The sequence below is a fragment of the Rattus norvegicus genome, chromosome 1, assembly GCF_036323735.1.
Source record: "Rattus norvegicus strain BN/NHsdMcwi chromosome 1, GRCr8, whole genome shotgun sequence".
In the NCBI taxonomy this organism is placed as follows: domain Eukaryota; kingdom Metazoa; phylum Chordata; class Mammalia; order Rodentia; family Muridae; genus Rattus; species Rattus norvegicus.
Genome location: NC_086019.1, coordinates 1450959 through 1466612, shown reverse-complemented (window position 1 = coordinate 1466612; position 15654 = coordinate 1450959). Strand labels below are relative to the sequence as shown.

Sequence of the window (15654 nt, the reverse complement as noted above, 5' to 3'; positions counted from 1 at the left end):
CAGGGAATGAAAGAAATAATGTGTCATTATTCAATCCAAAGTCCAAATGATATGGAACATTTATACCTTCTCAACTCTTGTCTTACTATAAAAGTTCTGAGGAAATCTATTGGGTTCATAAATATTGCTGTTGACACATGGTCTGTTGAAGGATGTTGAAGAGAAGATTGGCCTTTGGAATACTTATGGCATGGATTTTAATGAAATCATGGCAGCTGTGGATGAAGAACATTATCTTCAAAACATGTTTCTGGAAATGTTTTGATCAAAAGTCTTCAGACCTCAGATGTAGAGCTTGATGTCAGAATTTTCCCATTGTATCCAGGGAGCAGAACATAGGATGAACAGAAAGAAACTGTTGAATATAATTAAGTGGATTGCCCATCAGCAGAAGCCTTAAAATATACAAACTAGTGTAAATGTGTGTGTTATGTTTGCCTGCATAAGAATCAGGTTTCACAATTGCTCCATGCTAGATCCTAGCAGACATGAAGAAGCTGTGTGCTTTCACTATTGCCTTTTTTTCCCTGAAGTTTTGTCTCATCTTGTGCAGTTTGACTGAACCCAATTGCTTTTGGAAGATAAAGAAGAGAGAAGTTAATGATGGAGATTTGCAAAATGAGTGTGGTTTTGTCCTTTTTACACTTGAGAGCCCTATTGAAGAAAATTTTTATAATCACATTATTAATTTTAGGTAAGTTACTAACTTAATTTCTTGTTTCAATATTATGAATTAGAAGTATATAACTGCACACACCCTGTAAGATCCTGTCTTTTTTTCCCCTTGTAACTTTAGGAACCACAGAATATTAATTATAACTTCAATCAATGTTTTGATACTTTCAAATGTGTCACAGTTTACGTTAGCTTTACTACATTGGCTCAAGTTCACAAAGCTGGAAAATGAGAGAGACTGGATTCTATCTCTTGAATCTTTGTTGATATACGTTGAAATAGGTTTTTACCTTTACCTTGAGTTCATAATTCCCACTTTTGGCAAAATCTCAATATGAAGAGACTGCATCACTGCCTCTTTTCAATTTTCTGCCAACCATTCCTTTATAAGCATGCATCTAAAGGCCTCAATAAAATGGTTATCTAATTTTGGCCTCTAAAAGTTGGGCATACACTCAGACATTGAAACGTGTGGTGGTGGTTGTGGAATGATGTCTACTATATATGATTAAATGTATATTATTACATATATACTTATGAGTATATATGTACATATATATGTATATATATATATATATATATATTTGCCTTGCATTATAAAATACTCTTTAAATGAGCTCCTCCTGTCATTCTGGAGCTGTCACTGAATATGGAAAATGCCTACCAGATTTCTTATTCTGTTACCAGAATATCTTTTCATCCAGTGATGCAAACACTCAGTCACTTACTAGAATTATTACTTGCATCATATAGATTTTCAATATTTTTCTTAATTTAAAAAAATGTAAAATTATGGAAAATCTAGGAGACTAAATGTACTTCTTGTTGATAAGAAGCTGTTCTCAATGTGGCTACATAGTTCTTAGATTCCAAGTGTGAGATGATATCATTTGTGCCTGCAAATCATGAGAGAAGGGATGTTGAAATCACTCAAATTTTAACTAATCCATGAGCTTGTGATTTCATTCTTTAATAAACTGAAGTTTTCTGCACTTTTCTATCCCTGACTCTCATCCCATTTCTTATTCATTTTTTGTGTCTTTCCGATTTAAACAAAATATTTTCTAATTGTTAGCAACAGTATACTTTGTACACTTTGATATTGGTGGTGGCTTCACATTATTGTAATTCTGTGTTAGGTCAGTAGAAATTCAATTTCTGATACATTCTGTATCATTCCAGATCTCATTGGAAAAAATAGTGGACATTCTTATTAGTGACACTTCTACAAGTCATAATAAGATTTAAATTTACAAATATATGAATTGTATCAATACACTTTTAAGGTTTAGAAAGAAAAACATAGATTCAAACATTCAATTAAAAGTGAAAATTTCAGCAAAAGAGCCTGTTTGGTGTTTTACTCCTGATGAGAGGTATTTGCTAATAGTAACAGATGACAGATGAACTGCCAACTATGCTTGGGCAGAGGAACACATTTGAAATGAAAGAAGATCATAGGGTTCAGACATCTATTAAAGGACCTTAAAGAATTAGGAGACCTGAAGTGTTAAGAGAAATTTCAATCCACTTTTACAAAATTAAAATAGTAGCAACACACTAAAAGGTGACTTCATGTTGACATGTATAGGAGCCAAAAGGATGCTGAGACACCGCCGGGTCCTGAAGGAAACAGACCGGATAAACAGTTCTCTGCACCCAAATCCCGTGGGAGGGAGAGCTAAACCTTCAGAGAGGCAGACATGCCTGGGAAACCAGAAGAGACTGCACTCTGCGCACATCCAGATGCCAGAGGAAAACACCAAACGCCATCTGGAACCCTGGTGCATGGAGGCTCCCGTAAAGAGCAGCGCAGATCTTCCCGGTTGCTGCCGCCGCGGAGAGGGCTTAGGCAGTACCCCACGGGCAAACTTGAGCCTCAGAACCACAGGTAGGAAAACCTTTTCCGCTGCAAGAAACCTGCCTGGTGAACTCAGGACACACAGAGGCAAAATTCTTCTAGGACCGGGCACTTCCTGTGTTTATCGGAAGTCCCACAACCTCGGATCCCGGCCCGCAGCAGCTCTCTGCTCCCAAAACCCCTTGGAGAGAGACCTCAACGCCTGGTCATGTGGGCACTCCTGAGGCTGCAGAGCAGAGGAGACCACCAACACTGCCCACCCCTGCCCACATCCCTGGCCCAAGAGGAAACTGTATAAGGCCTCTGGGTTCCCATAGGGGAGGGCCCAGGAGCGGCAGGACCCCTGCGCCTGAGACACCACCGGAACCTGAAGGTAACAGACCGGATAAACAGTTCTCTGCACCCAAATCCCGTAGGAGGGAGAGCTAAACCTTCAGAGAGGCAGACACGCCTGGGAAACCAGAAGAGACTGCACTCTGCACACACATCTTGGACGCCAGAGGAAAACACCAAACAACATCTGGAACCCTAGTGCACAGAAGCTCCCGGAAAGGACGACGCAGATCTTCCTGGTTGCTGCCGCCACAGAGAACTCGTGGGCAGCACCCCAGGAGCAAGTTTGAGCCTCGGGACCACAGGTAAGACCAACTTTTCTGCTGCAAGTGACCTGCCTGGTGAACTCAAGACACAGGCCCAAAGGAACAGCTGAAGACCTGTAGAGAGGAAAGACTGCATGCCCGAAAGCAGAACACTCTGTCCCCTTAACTGGCTGAAAGAAAACAGGAAACAGGTCTACAGCACTCCTGACACACAGGATTATAGGACAGTATAGCCACTGTCAGAAATAGCAGAACAAAGTAACACTAGAGATAATCTGATTTCGAGAGGCAAGCGCAGGAACCCAAGCAACAGAAACCAAGACTACATGGCATCATCGGAGCCCAATTCTCCCACCAAAATAAACATGGAATATCCAAACACACCAGAAAAGCAAGATCTAGTTTCAAAATCATATTTGACGATGATGCTGGAGGACTTCAAGAAAGACGTGAAGAACTCCCTTAGAGAAACACAGGAAAACATTAATAAACAAGTAGAAGCCTACAGAGAGGAATCACAAAAATCCCTGAAAGAATTCCAGGAAAACACAATCAAACAGTTGAAGGAATTAAAAATGAAATAGAAGCAATCAAGAAAGAACACATGGAAACAACCCTGGATATAGAAAACCAAAAGAAGAGACAAGGAGCTGTAGATACAAGCTTCACCAACAGAATACAAGAGATGGAAGGGAGAATCTCAGGAGCAAAAGATTCCATAGAAATCATTGACTCAACTGTCAAAGATAATGTAAAGCGGAAAAAGCTACTGGTCCAAAACATAAAGGAAATCCAGGGCTCAATGAGAAGATCAAACCTAAGGATAATAGGTATAGAAGAGAGTGAAGACTCCCAGCTCAAAGGACCAGTAAATATCTTCAACAAAATCTTAGAAGAAAACTTCCCTAACCTAAAAAAAGAGATACCCATAGGCATAGAAGAAGCCTACACAACTCCAAATAGATTGGACCAGAAAAGAAACACCTCCCGTCATATAATAGTCAAAACACCAAATGCACAAAATAAAGAAAGAATATTAAAAGCAGTAAGGGAAAAAGGTCAAGTAACATTTAAAGGCAGACCTATCAGAAGCACACCAGACTTTTCGCCAGAAACTATGAAGGCCAGAAGATCCTGGACAGATGTCATACAGACCCTAAGAGAACACAAATGCCAGCCCAGGTTACTGTATCCTGCAAAACTCTCAATTAACATAGATGGAGAAACCAAGATATTCCATGACAAAACCAAATTTACACAATATCTTTCTACAAATCCAGCACTACAAAGGATAATAAATGGTAAAGCCCAACATAAGGAGGCAAGCTATACCCTAGAAGAAGCAAGAAACTAATTGTCTTGGCAACAAAACAAAGAGAAGAAAAGCAAACATAACCTCACATCCAAATATGAATATAACAGGAAGCAATAACACTATTCCTTAATATCTCTCAACATCAATGGCCTCAACTCCCCAATAAAAAACATAGATTAACAAACTGGATACACAATGAGGACCCTGCATTCTGCTGCCTAAAGGAAACACACCTCAGAGACAAAGACAGACACTACCTCAAAGTGAAAGGCTGGAAAACAACTTTCTAAGCAAATGGTCAGAAGAAGGAAGCTGGAGTAGCCATTCTAATATCAAACAAAATCAATTTTCAATTAAAAGTCATCAAAAGAGATAAGGAAGGACACTTCATATTCATCAAAGGAAAAAGCCACCAAGGTGAACTCTCAATCCTAAATATCTATGCCCCAAATACAAGAGCACCTACATGCGTAAAAGAAACCTTACTAAAGCTCAAAACACACATTGCACCTCACACAATAATAGTGGGAGATTTCAACACCCCACTCTCATCAATGGACAGATCATGGAAACAGAATTTACACAGAGACGTAGACAGACTAAGAGAAGTCAAGAGCCAAATCGACTTAACGGGTGTTTATAGAACATTCTATCCTAAAGCAAAAGGATATACCTTCTTCTCAGCTCCTCATGGTACTTTCTCCAAAATTAACCATATAGTTGGTCAAAAAACGGGCATCAATAGGTACAGAAAGATAGAAATAATCCCATGCGTGCTATCAGACCACCACGGTCTAAAACTGGTCTTCAATAACAATAAGGGAAGAATGCCCACATATACGTGGAAATTGAACAATGCTCTACTCAATGATAACCTAGTCAAGGAAGAAATAAAGAAAGAAATTAAAGACTTTTTAGAATTTAATGAAAATGAAGGTCCAACATACCCAAACTTATGGGATACAATGAAAGCTGTGCTAAGGGGAAAACTCATAGCGCTGAGTGCCTGCAGAAAGAAACAGGAAAGAGCATATGTCAGCAGCTTGACAGCACACCTAAAAGCTCTAGAGCAAAAAGAAGCAAATACACCCAGGAGGAGTAGAAGTCAGGAAATAATCAAACTCAGAGCTGAAATCAACCAGGTAGAAACAAAAAGGACCATAGAAAGAATCAACAGAACCAAAAGTTGGTTCTTTGAGAAAACCAACAAGATAGATAAAACCTTAGCCAGACTAACGAGAGGACCCAGAGAGTGTGTCCAAATTAACAAAATCAGAAATGAAAAGGGAGACATAACTACAGATTCAGAGGAAATTAAAAAATCATCAGATCCTACTATAAAAGCCTATATTCAACAAAACTTGAAAATCTACAGGAAATGGACAATTTCCTAGACAGATACAAGGTACCAAAGTTAAATCAGGAACAGATAAACCAGTTAAACAACCCCATAACTCCTAAAGAAATAGAAGCAGTCATTTAAGGTCTCCCAACCAAAAAGAGCACAGGTCCAGACGGGTTTAGTGCAGAATTCTATCAGACCTTCATAAAGACCTCATACCAATATTATCCAAACTATTCCACAAAATTGAAACAAATGGATCACTCCCGAATTCCTTCTATGAAGCCACAATTACTCTTATACCTAAACCACACAAAGACCCAACAAAGAAAGAGAACTTCAGACCAATTTCCCTTATGAATATCGATGCAAAAATACTCAATAAAATTCTGGCAAACCGAATCCAAGAGCACATCAAAACAATCATCCACCATGATAAAGTAGGCTTCATCCCAGGCATGCTTTTTATTTTGTATTTGTGGAATTATATCTCCAAGATTATATTATAACAGTCTTAATCAATTGGATGCTAATGTAGTCAGAATATTGTATTCAGAGGTAAAATAGTCCCCTTATTGACTGTCAAAGTTACAAAATTTATCATAGGTTAGTGTCATGGGTCTATGAACTTTTAAATTGTATTCTAATCTTAAGATCTCTAAATTATGAGACATTTCATGACATTTAGACAGAAATATAGAATGCCTTTTTTTTCTTTTTTCTTTTTTTTCGGAGCTGGGGACTGAACCCAGGGCCTTGAGCTCGCTAGGCAATCGCTCTACCGCCGAGCTAAATCCCCAACCCCTTAGAATGCCTTTTGATACAAACTTAATTGCAACTGAAATTTTCTTTTTCAAGCATCTTCCTTAATCATCATTATGCTTGGTTTTAGGATACCAGCAAGAAAATATGAATTTTTTTCTGGTAATGTTTTTTGCAAATGATGAGATCAACAAGAATCCCTATCTTTTATCCAACATGTCTTTGATATTTTCCATCATTGCTGGCCTGTGTGAAGATACACTGGGATTTCTGGATAAAGCATATTCAAACCAAAACAACAATTTTCAGCTAATTAATTATTTCTGTGGAATAAAGCAACGTTGTGATATAGGCCTTAGAGGACCATCATGGACAACATCCTTAAAACTATCAATTTATTCAAGAACACCAAAGGTAATAATGTGTGACACTGGACGAATTACCAACATTTAAATTCCATTTACATGTGCCTACAAGAAAACTTGGACCCCATGCATTTATAGGTATGCTGCTAAACACACACACACACACACACACACACACACAGAGAGAGAGAGAGATAGAGAGAGAGAGAGAGAGAGAGAGAGAGAGAGAGAGAGAGAGAGAGAGAGAATAAAATAATCAGATTGTATAACTATACTGGGCAAACAGGAAAAGCTGTTTTCTAGAACATAGAGTTTTGTCAGGAATATTCTAGAATATATCAGTAAAAATCTATGATATGTATTGTGTAATCTTACTACCCTCAGTCTGAATTCTGAACGGTGAGTTGCATTACTTGTATTTATGTACAAACCCCCTAACAATCATCTTCCTCATGTGGATGTTTCATCCTCTCTTCTATACTCTTTAGATTTTCTTTGGACCATTTAATCCTAACCTGAGTGACCATGACCAGTTTCCCTATATCTATCAGATAGCAACCAAGGAAACATATTTGCTTCATGGCATGGTCTCCTTGATGTTTCATTTTGAATGGACTTGGATAGGACTGGTCATCACAGATGATGACCAAGGTATTCAGTTTCACTCAGATTTGAGAGAAGAAATGCAAAGGCATGTGATCTGTTTAGCTTTTGTGATTATGATCCCAGAAAGCATTCAGTTATACAACACAAAGTTTAAGATATATGACCAACAACTTATGACATCTTCATCAAAGTTTGTTATCGTTTATGGCAAAATGAACTCCACTCAAGAACTCAGCTTTAGAAGATGGGCATATTTAATTGCACGGAGAATCTGGATCACAACTTCACAATTGGATGTCATCACATATGATAAAGATTTCAGCCTTGATTTCTTCCACGGGACTGTCATTTTTGCCCACCACCACAATGACATTGCTATATTTAGAATTTTTATGCAAACAATAAACACATCCAAATATCCAGTAGATATTTCGCAGTCTATGCTGCAGTGGAATCATTTTAACTGTTCAATCTCAAAGAACAAGAAGAAAATGGATTTTTTTATGTTGAAAAACCCATTGGAATGGTTAACACAGCACACATTTGACATGGTCCTGAGTGAAGAAGGTTACAATTTGTATAATGCTGGGTATGCTGTGGCCCACACCTATCACGAACTCATTTTTCAACAAGTAGAGTCTCAGGAAATGGCCAAACCCAAAGGACTATTCACTGACTGTCAGCAGGTAACGTTTCTTACATTTCAGTATGCTTAGGTATAGCAATGTGACCTTTCAGGCCACTGAGAAGTTCACATACATTTGTTACAGGTTATCTCTTGGTATAAAGTTTTCTATATTGCAAAACTCCAAAATGAATTTTTTACATGGATATATATCATGCACAGTGATAAATTTTAATAGGAGACAATACATTTTCATAAATATAAGTGAATTATGTGAAAATTTGTTTTAACATTTAACCAAATAAGTTCAAAATTTAAAAGGAGCCAAGAGTTTCATCACAAAATCCTTAAGTGATAACTAGACTAGAATATTTTTCTCAAGAAGAATTTCTCAAAATGAGTACATGTGCTCTGATAATAGCTATTCATTTAAATTAATAATATTTATAACAACACGTATGATTAAGAGTACACATTTCATTGAGTTAATGGGTATTTCATACATCTATGCAGTATGTCCATGATTGACCCACTACCATTCTTTACTTCCAAAACTTCCAGATTTTATAACTCCCCCTTTTTTCTTACATATTTGGCTTTAGCTTGTAAATATTATTTTAGACAAACATGTGTACACATACCATGTGATTTGTTCTCTGGTAATCATTTATTCTAGCTTTCTTAACCAGCAACAATTTATGTGAAGTATATTAAATTGTAATTATACAATATAACATGTAATTATAACTTGTAATAATACAGTATAGTGTATTTTACTACATGGGGTTACTATAATATACCTGTATTTTCTGAAAGACATTAAAAAATTATGGGACATTCTCAATTTGGTATTCTCTGTATTGATCTGCATTTGTAAGCATATAATGATTCATCTCTTTCAGGTGGCTTCTTTGCTGAAAACTAGGGTATTTACTAACCCTGTTGGAGAGCTGGTGAACATGAGTCATAAGGAAAATCAGTGTGCCAAGTATGACATTTTCATCATTTGGAATTTTCCAAAAGGCCTTGGATTAAAAGTGAAAATAGGAAGCTATTTTCCTTGTTTGCCACAGAGTCAACAACTTCATATATCTGAAGACTGGGAGTGGGTCACAGGAGAAACATTGTTAGGTACACTACAATTTTTATTTTTTGAAAGATATCTAAATTTTAAAATGGGTAGCACTCAACAATATCCCTGTGGTCAAGACCAATTAATACTCTTGCAAATGACCATTCTCAGTCACAAGCACCAAAATTTAATGACACTGAAATTCATTTGATCTGGTTATAGGGATCAAAGGACTCTGAATACTATGGTCAATTGCATCCATATGACTATTTACCCTACCCTACAGAAACATATTTTTTAAATTTATAGCAATATTTACAGTTACACACACACACACACACACACACACACACATATATATATATATATTGTAACTACATATAAACTATATATAAACTGATTATGTATGAACATAGTTGTAGCCTAATTAAGTATAGCATAGATTCATTATGAGAAGTATTTTCCTAGATTAAAACTTTTTTAATTTATAGATTTTTATTATTAATTTTACTTATTTTTTTTTAGTTCTTTTTTTCGGAGCTGGGGACCGAACCCAGGTCCTTACGCTTCCTAGGTAAGCACTCTACCACTGAGCTAAATCCCCAGCCCCTTAATTTTATTTATTTACATTTTAATATTATCCTCCTTCCCAGTTTCCCCTCCTCTGCAGAATATTGCCTCATCTGCCATCAGAGTGAAGAGAGACCCTTGGTCCTGTGAAGGGTGCATGCCACAGAATATGAAAATGTTAGATCATTGAGGCCAGAGTGGCCAGTGTGTTGGGGAGCTCTTTAATAGATGCAGGAGCGGGAGTGGGATGGAATGGGGATTAAATGTTTTCTTTTACACTTAGGAAAAGTTCATTAATTGTATGAGAGTCTTATATGACATACTTTTTTCTTATTTATTGAACAAGTCTACTTGAGATATCCTACCTTCTCTTTCCATACAACTCTGTGTTCTTATTATTTTATTTATCAGTTTTTAAGAGAAAAACTGATGCCACATAAAAGTTACATTTGAAATAATCACTTTAGCAAGGAGAAAATTTAAATTGTTATACCTAAAATGTTGCATATATAATATTCATGACAAAATTATTGTATGATATTCAATGCATTTCAGGGTAATATAAAATAATAAATTTTGGAGTTGGGGATTTAGCTCAGTCGTAGAGCGCTTTCCTAGGAAGCGCAAGGCCCTGGGTTCGGTCCCCAGCTCCGAAAAAAATAACCAAAAAAAAAAAATAATAAATTTTCAGAGGAATACATCTGTTAAATTCCAAAATATTAATCTATAGTTCATTTTATATATGATGTATTCAAGATCTTCACAGAGACATACATATTGAATACATATTTATATAACATATATAATGTGCATATTTCATGTATATATATTATTATATATAATTTATATTTATATGTGTGTGCGTGCCCGTGTGTCTGTGTGTCTGTGTGTCTGTATGTGTATTGCCTCAGGTTCCCTCCTCAGTGTGTAGTGAGACATGTATTGCAGGATTCAGAAAAAGCCATCAGAAACAAACAGCCGACTGCTGCTTTGATTGTGTACAGTGCCAAGAAAATGAGATTGCCAATGATACAGTTACATTCTTGCTTGCAGAGAAAAATTTGCTGAATTTGAATATCTTCTCTTTACAAACTAGAAATATGATATGTCCTAGATGGAAACTACAGCCCAAAAATCTCCATGTTTCAAAATTTAATTGGTTAAATAATATCAGTTTCCCTTGAACCCATTTAATTACCTGCAATTTCTTCCAAAAACAACCCATGTCTCTCAGAATATAATGGTTAATGCTTTTATACTATGCAGAAAATGCTTAGGGGATACACATGTCTAACATTTTTTAAAAGATAATTTTAGGCATAACCTAAGCTGATGTATATTCTTCTTTGATCCTTAGTACAAAGAATCTTGACTACATTTACAGTCCACAAACTTTCTGTCGCCAAGCTTAGTCCCTGACAAAGACAAGATGCTCAGAACAACAAGTGTTCTCTAGTGAAACATATTTTAAGAGCTTACATGACATAAAGGATTAGGCATTTCCTATCAAAGAATTAGAAAAAGAGTGAAGATATCAAGAATGCAACAAGAAATAGGAGAGTGCTTATCATTAATCACAGCCTAAATAAGGAAAGTGGGATGAATGTCAATATCAATAATCTTCATGCCATAACCTTCTATATCCATAACCATGGAAAGTGTAGTTGGGGGAAAAGAAATTGTACCACAACAAGAAGGACATGCATAAGTTTATGAGACATACGGCTTCAAGCATGAAAATATTCCTATACACAAACGGTTTTTGAATGAGGCATTGTATGTTCACAAGCCTATGTGTAGACACAAAGTGCACAATAATCAAAGCAAACAAAATACATAATGTTTTTCATCCACCAGCATCAATAAATATGTCAGCATACTACCCTTGTCTCTGAATAGTAAATTTATGGATTGAGAAATAAAATAAACTGAGATTATGCATATTAGTAATCATCATATTTTTATTTCATTTTTGTTTAAGTGATAACTTTTCCAATTTCTGTGATGATGATTTGTTCCATCACAAAGCATAGGTTAATAGACAGGAAACATAAGTAATTAGTCCGTGAAGCAATAATGAGTGTAATATATTCTCAACTCCAAATTATTTATTGATATATCCTTTGAAAAAAAACAAATATATAATTATTAACTACATGATTATGATACCTTATAAGGGATTATTTTTCTTTGCCAACAGATATGGAGCAGTGTGTGAGATGTCCAGATTATTCTTATGCCAACTTAGAACAAACCAAGTGCCTCCAAAGAGTTGTGACATTTCTTGCTTATGAAGATCCATTGGGGATGGCTCTAGGCTGCCTGGCCCTGTCCTTTTCAGCCATCACAATTCTAGTACTAGTCACTTTTGTGAAGTACAGGGATACTCCCATTGTGAAAGCCAATAACCGTATTCTCAGCTACATCCTGCTCATATCTCTAGTCTTCTGTTTTCTCTGCTCATTGCTTTTCATTGGACATCCCAACCAGGCCACATGCATCCTGCAGCAGGCCACCTTTGCAATATTTTTCACAGTTGCTATTTCTACTGTGTTGGCCAAAACCGTAACTGTGGTCACAGCTTTCAAGCTCACTACTCCAGGGAGAAGGATAAGAAAGATGATGATAAAAGGGGCAACTAACTTGCTCATTCCCATTTGTACCCTAATCCAACTTGTTCTCTGTGGAATCTGGTTGGTGACATCTCCTCCATTTATTGACAGAGATATGCAATCTGAACATGGAAAGATAATCATCACTTGCAACAAAGGCTCAGTCATTGCCTTCCACTTTGTCTTGGGATATTTAGGCTCCTTGGCTCTGGGGAGCTTCACTGTGGCTTTCTTGGCTAGGAACCTTCCTGACAGATTCAATGAGGCCAAGTTCCTAACATTCAGCATGTTGGTGTTCTACAGTGTTTGGATCACCTTCCTCCCTGTCTACCACAGCACCAGGGGGAAGGTTATGGTTGTTCTGGAGGTTTTCTCCATCTTGGCTTCTAGTGCAGGGTTGCTTGGGTGCATATTTATCCAAAAGTGTTATGTTCTTTTACTTCGACCAGATTTAAATGTTCTTCAGGAATAAAAAGATAAATTGCTTTATCGAACCTTTGAGAGTTTTAAAATTTTAATGATGCTCAACATATCTATTTTGCTTTGTCTTAACAAAAGTGTTCATAAATCATCAAAGAAAATTAAGTAATATCTAGGCCTAGTATTTGTAACACAGAACAGCACTGCCTAAAGCAATATCAATTAGTAAGTTTTGGTGGCAAATGAGCTCTCAGAAACCTAAACATATTGAGAACAGGAAATATCCATTACTGAGAGGCTACAATCATTTTGATTTGTAGATATGTGTTTAAGAAATGTTCTTAATTACAGATTAGTATAAGTTGATTTTGCTCCATGTAGGCAAGACAACCTCCAAGCAAGATGTTCTGGGAGTTATAAGGAAGTAGACTGTCATAGGATGGACAGGAACCCAGTGATCAGCATTATTCCATGGTCTATCATTGAATCCCTTCATCCATGTTCTTTTCTTGGCTTCATTCAATTAAGTGTGACCAAGGTACATAGGGAAATAACACTTTTCTCATATATGTTTTGACCATGGTGTTTTTTACAGCAACAGAAACTAAAACATCAGCTAATTGGTAAATTGCCTTATGTGGGAATTGGATTGCCATATATTATGGATGAGATATTGGACTAGATTTATAATATACTATTAAGATATTCAGAATATCAAATAACATACTAAGAATAGTTCAGTATATGAAAAGGAGTATGGGGGTCAGATTTTGCCTGCTCTTGATCTTTATATGAAAACACACCACATCATTACGAAATTTAAGAGTGTCTCATATACTGAGAAAAATTGATAAGAAAAATAATGTAGTACAAATTACCATTTTCAAAATTTGGTCAGTGAAGTCTGCAAACATATAAAATACTTTAGATGAAGAATCTCATGCATTTTATCCAAATAGGAATAATTAAAGATTATTTAGTTTCATATTACATACACAAACACACAGATAAAAAAACATAACACACTACTATTTCTGAACAATTGTTTGTGAAATAGTGTCATTCTTTCAAAATAATGGTTTTTGATTTTTTATTTTTTACTGTTATTTGGTACTTTACTGTTCAGAGTGTAATTTAATTGCTTTTTTACTTTACAAATCCTGATTCTAACACACCTTTTTTTAACCTCTCTCTGCACTCCTAAAAAACACATGGGCTCTTTTATCATTAAATATTGCTGAATACATACATGTATTTTATATACATGTACATTTTGAAATATAAACTGTAGGAACCATGCAAAAATTACATACATTTATGTTCTCATGGCTCATCATTTAATACTACATAACCAACAATTCTTTGTTTCCTTCCTTTGCAATGACAATGTGTCCTATTCTCTTACTTAGAGATCCCTTTAAATTGTTGTGTAGCCTAAAAGCTTTGCAAGCTTTCTTCCTTCCATACTGACATGCACAGTGTAATAAATCTTTCTCAGATTTTATTTTTGGAGTCATATTCCTAAAACTTTTTTTCTACCTATCCTCTTCTTAGAATATTCCTCTTCACAGCTAACTTCCTCATCCTTTGACACTGAAGATCTTTCCCACCAACTTCTTCACTAATCCCTGGATTTTTTGTTGTTGTTACTATTAATGTTGTATTTGCTGTTGTTGCTGCTGTTCATTTGGTTGGTTGGTTGGTTGGTTTTGTTTGGTTTAACTTTTTAGTTTGTTTGTTTGTTTTGTTTTGTTTCGTATCTTTGGGTGAGGGAAAATTTTGTAAGAGGATACATTCATTTTTATACTCTTTACCTTTACTCTGGAAACATGTAGTGTAATTTCTACCAATTTGAATTCTAGTATTTAGAACTAAAGCTTCTGGTTGCTGACCACCACACCTTCTATATTTTATATATGGAGATATATAAAATGTGAAATCTCCATTTTCTGCATACTGTCACATTTTCCTGACTGTGAAGGAAGTTTGTTAATCTGATAAAACAGTGTCAAGTAATTTTTTCAGAAATTCTACTTAATCATTGAGCACATCATCAGCAATGGTCAACGTTTGATATGTACTCATATGATGTGCAATAGTTTGAAGTCCTTTGACAGATTTTTAAGATCAGGTTCCTTCCACAGATGACTTTTTCACCAAGTTCTTTTTTTCATTTAATTTAATTTAAATATATGTCTTTTTTATTTCTTCTTTGTGACTTTCACATTATGCATCTCCACAAGTTCATTTGAGAAAGCATATGCAAAATATTGTACTGTTTAATTTTTATAACCTTGATAAAATTAGAATCATTTGAGAGAAGGAAATGAGAACATGAGTTTAAGGGCTTTCTTTGATTAATCATCAGTGTAGCTGGACTCAATGCAATGTGAGAAATGCTATACTTGGCTTGTCAGCCCAGTGCTGTGTTGAAAAGCATACTTAGAAAGTCAGTAATTTTTATTCCTCTATGGCTTCCTTTAGTTCATGCTTAAGTTTTTACCATGCAATTCTATAAGCAGGAATACAATTCTATAAACAGGAATTTTAGGAACCCTAAAATTCCCCAATTTTCTGTTAGCACAGTAACAGAAATCAAATGCAAAGTTGTTGCCTAATTTGATATAAATCAAGGACTGGGTCTTAAGCACAAAACAATATGATTGAAGTGTTTTTTAAGTAATTGCTTTTTAATGAAAACATAATGCCAGGCATGGTGGCAAATGATAGTAATATTCTCAATATGAAAGATGAGGCAAGAATGGATTTAGAGAAACAAAGTTAAAACCATGCTGAGTGGTGCTAGATCACATCTAGCATTTGTAAGCAT

The 15654-nt window shown here is 35.8% G+C and overlaps 1 pseudogene; it reads left to right on the top strand.

Moving 5' to 3' along the window:
• Window positions 1-488: 488 nt before the first annotated feature.
• On the top strand, window positions 489-12876 carry LOC134484843 (vomeronasal type-2 receptor 116-like; annotated as a pseudogene).
• Window positions 12877-15654: the final 2778 nt, after the last annotated feature.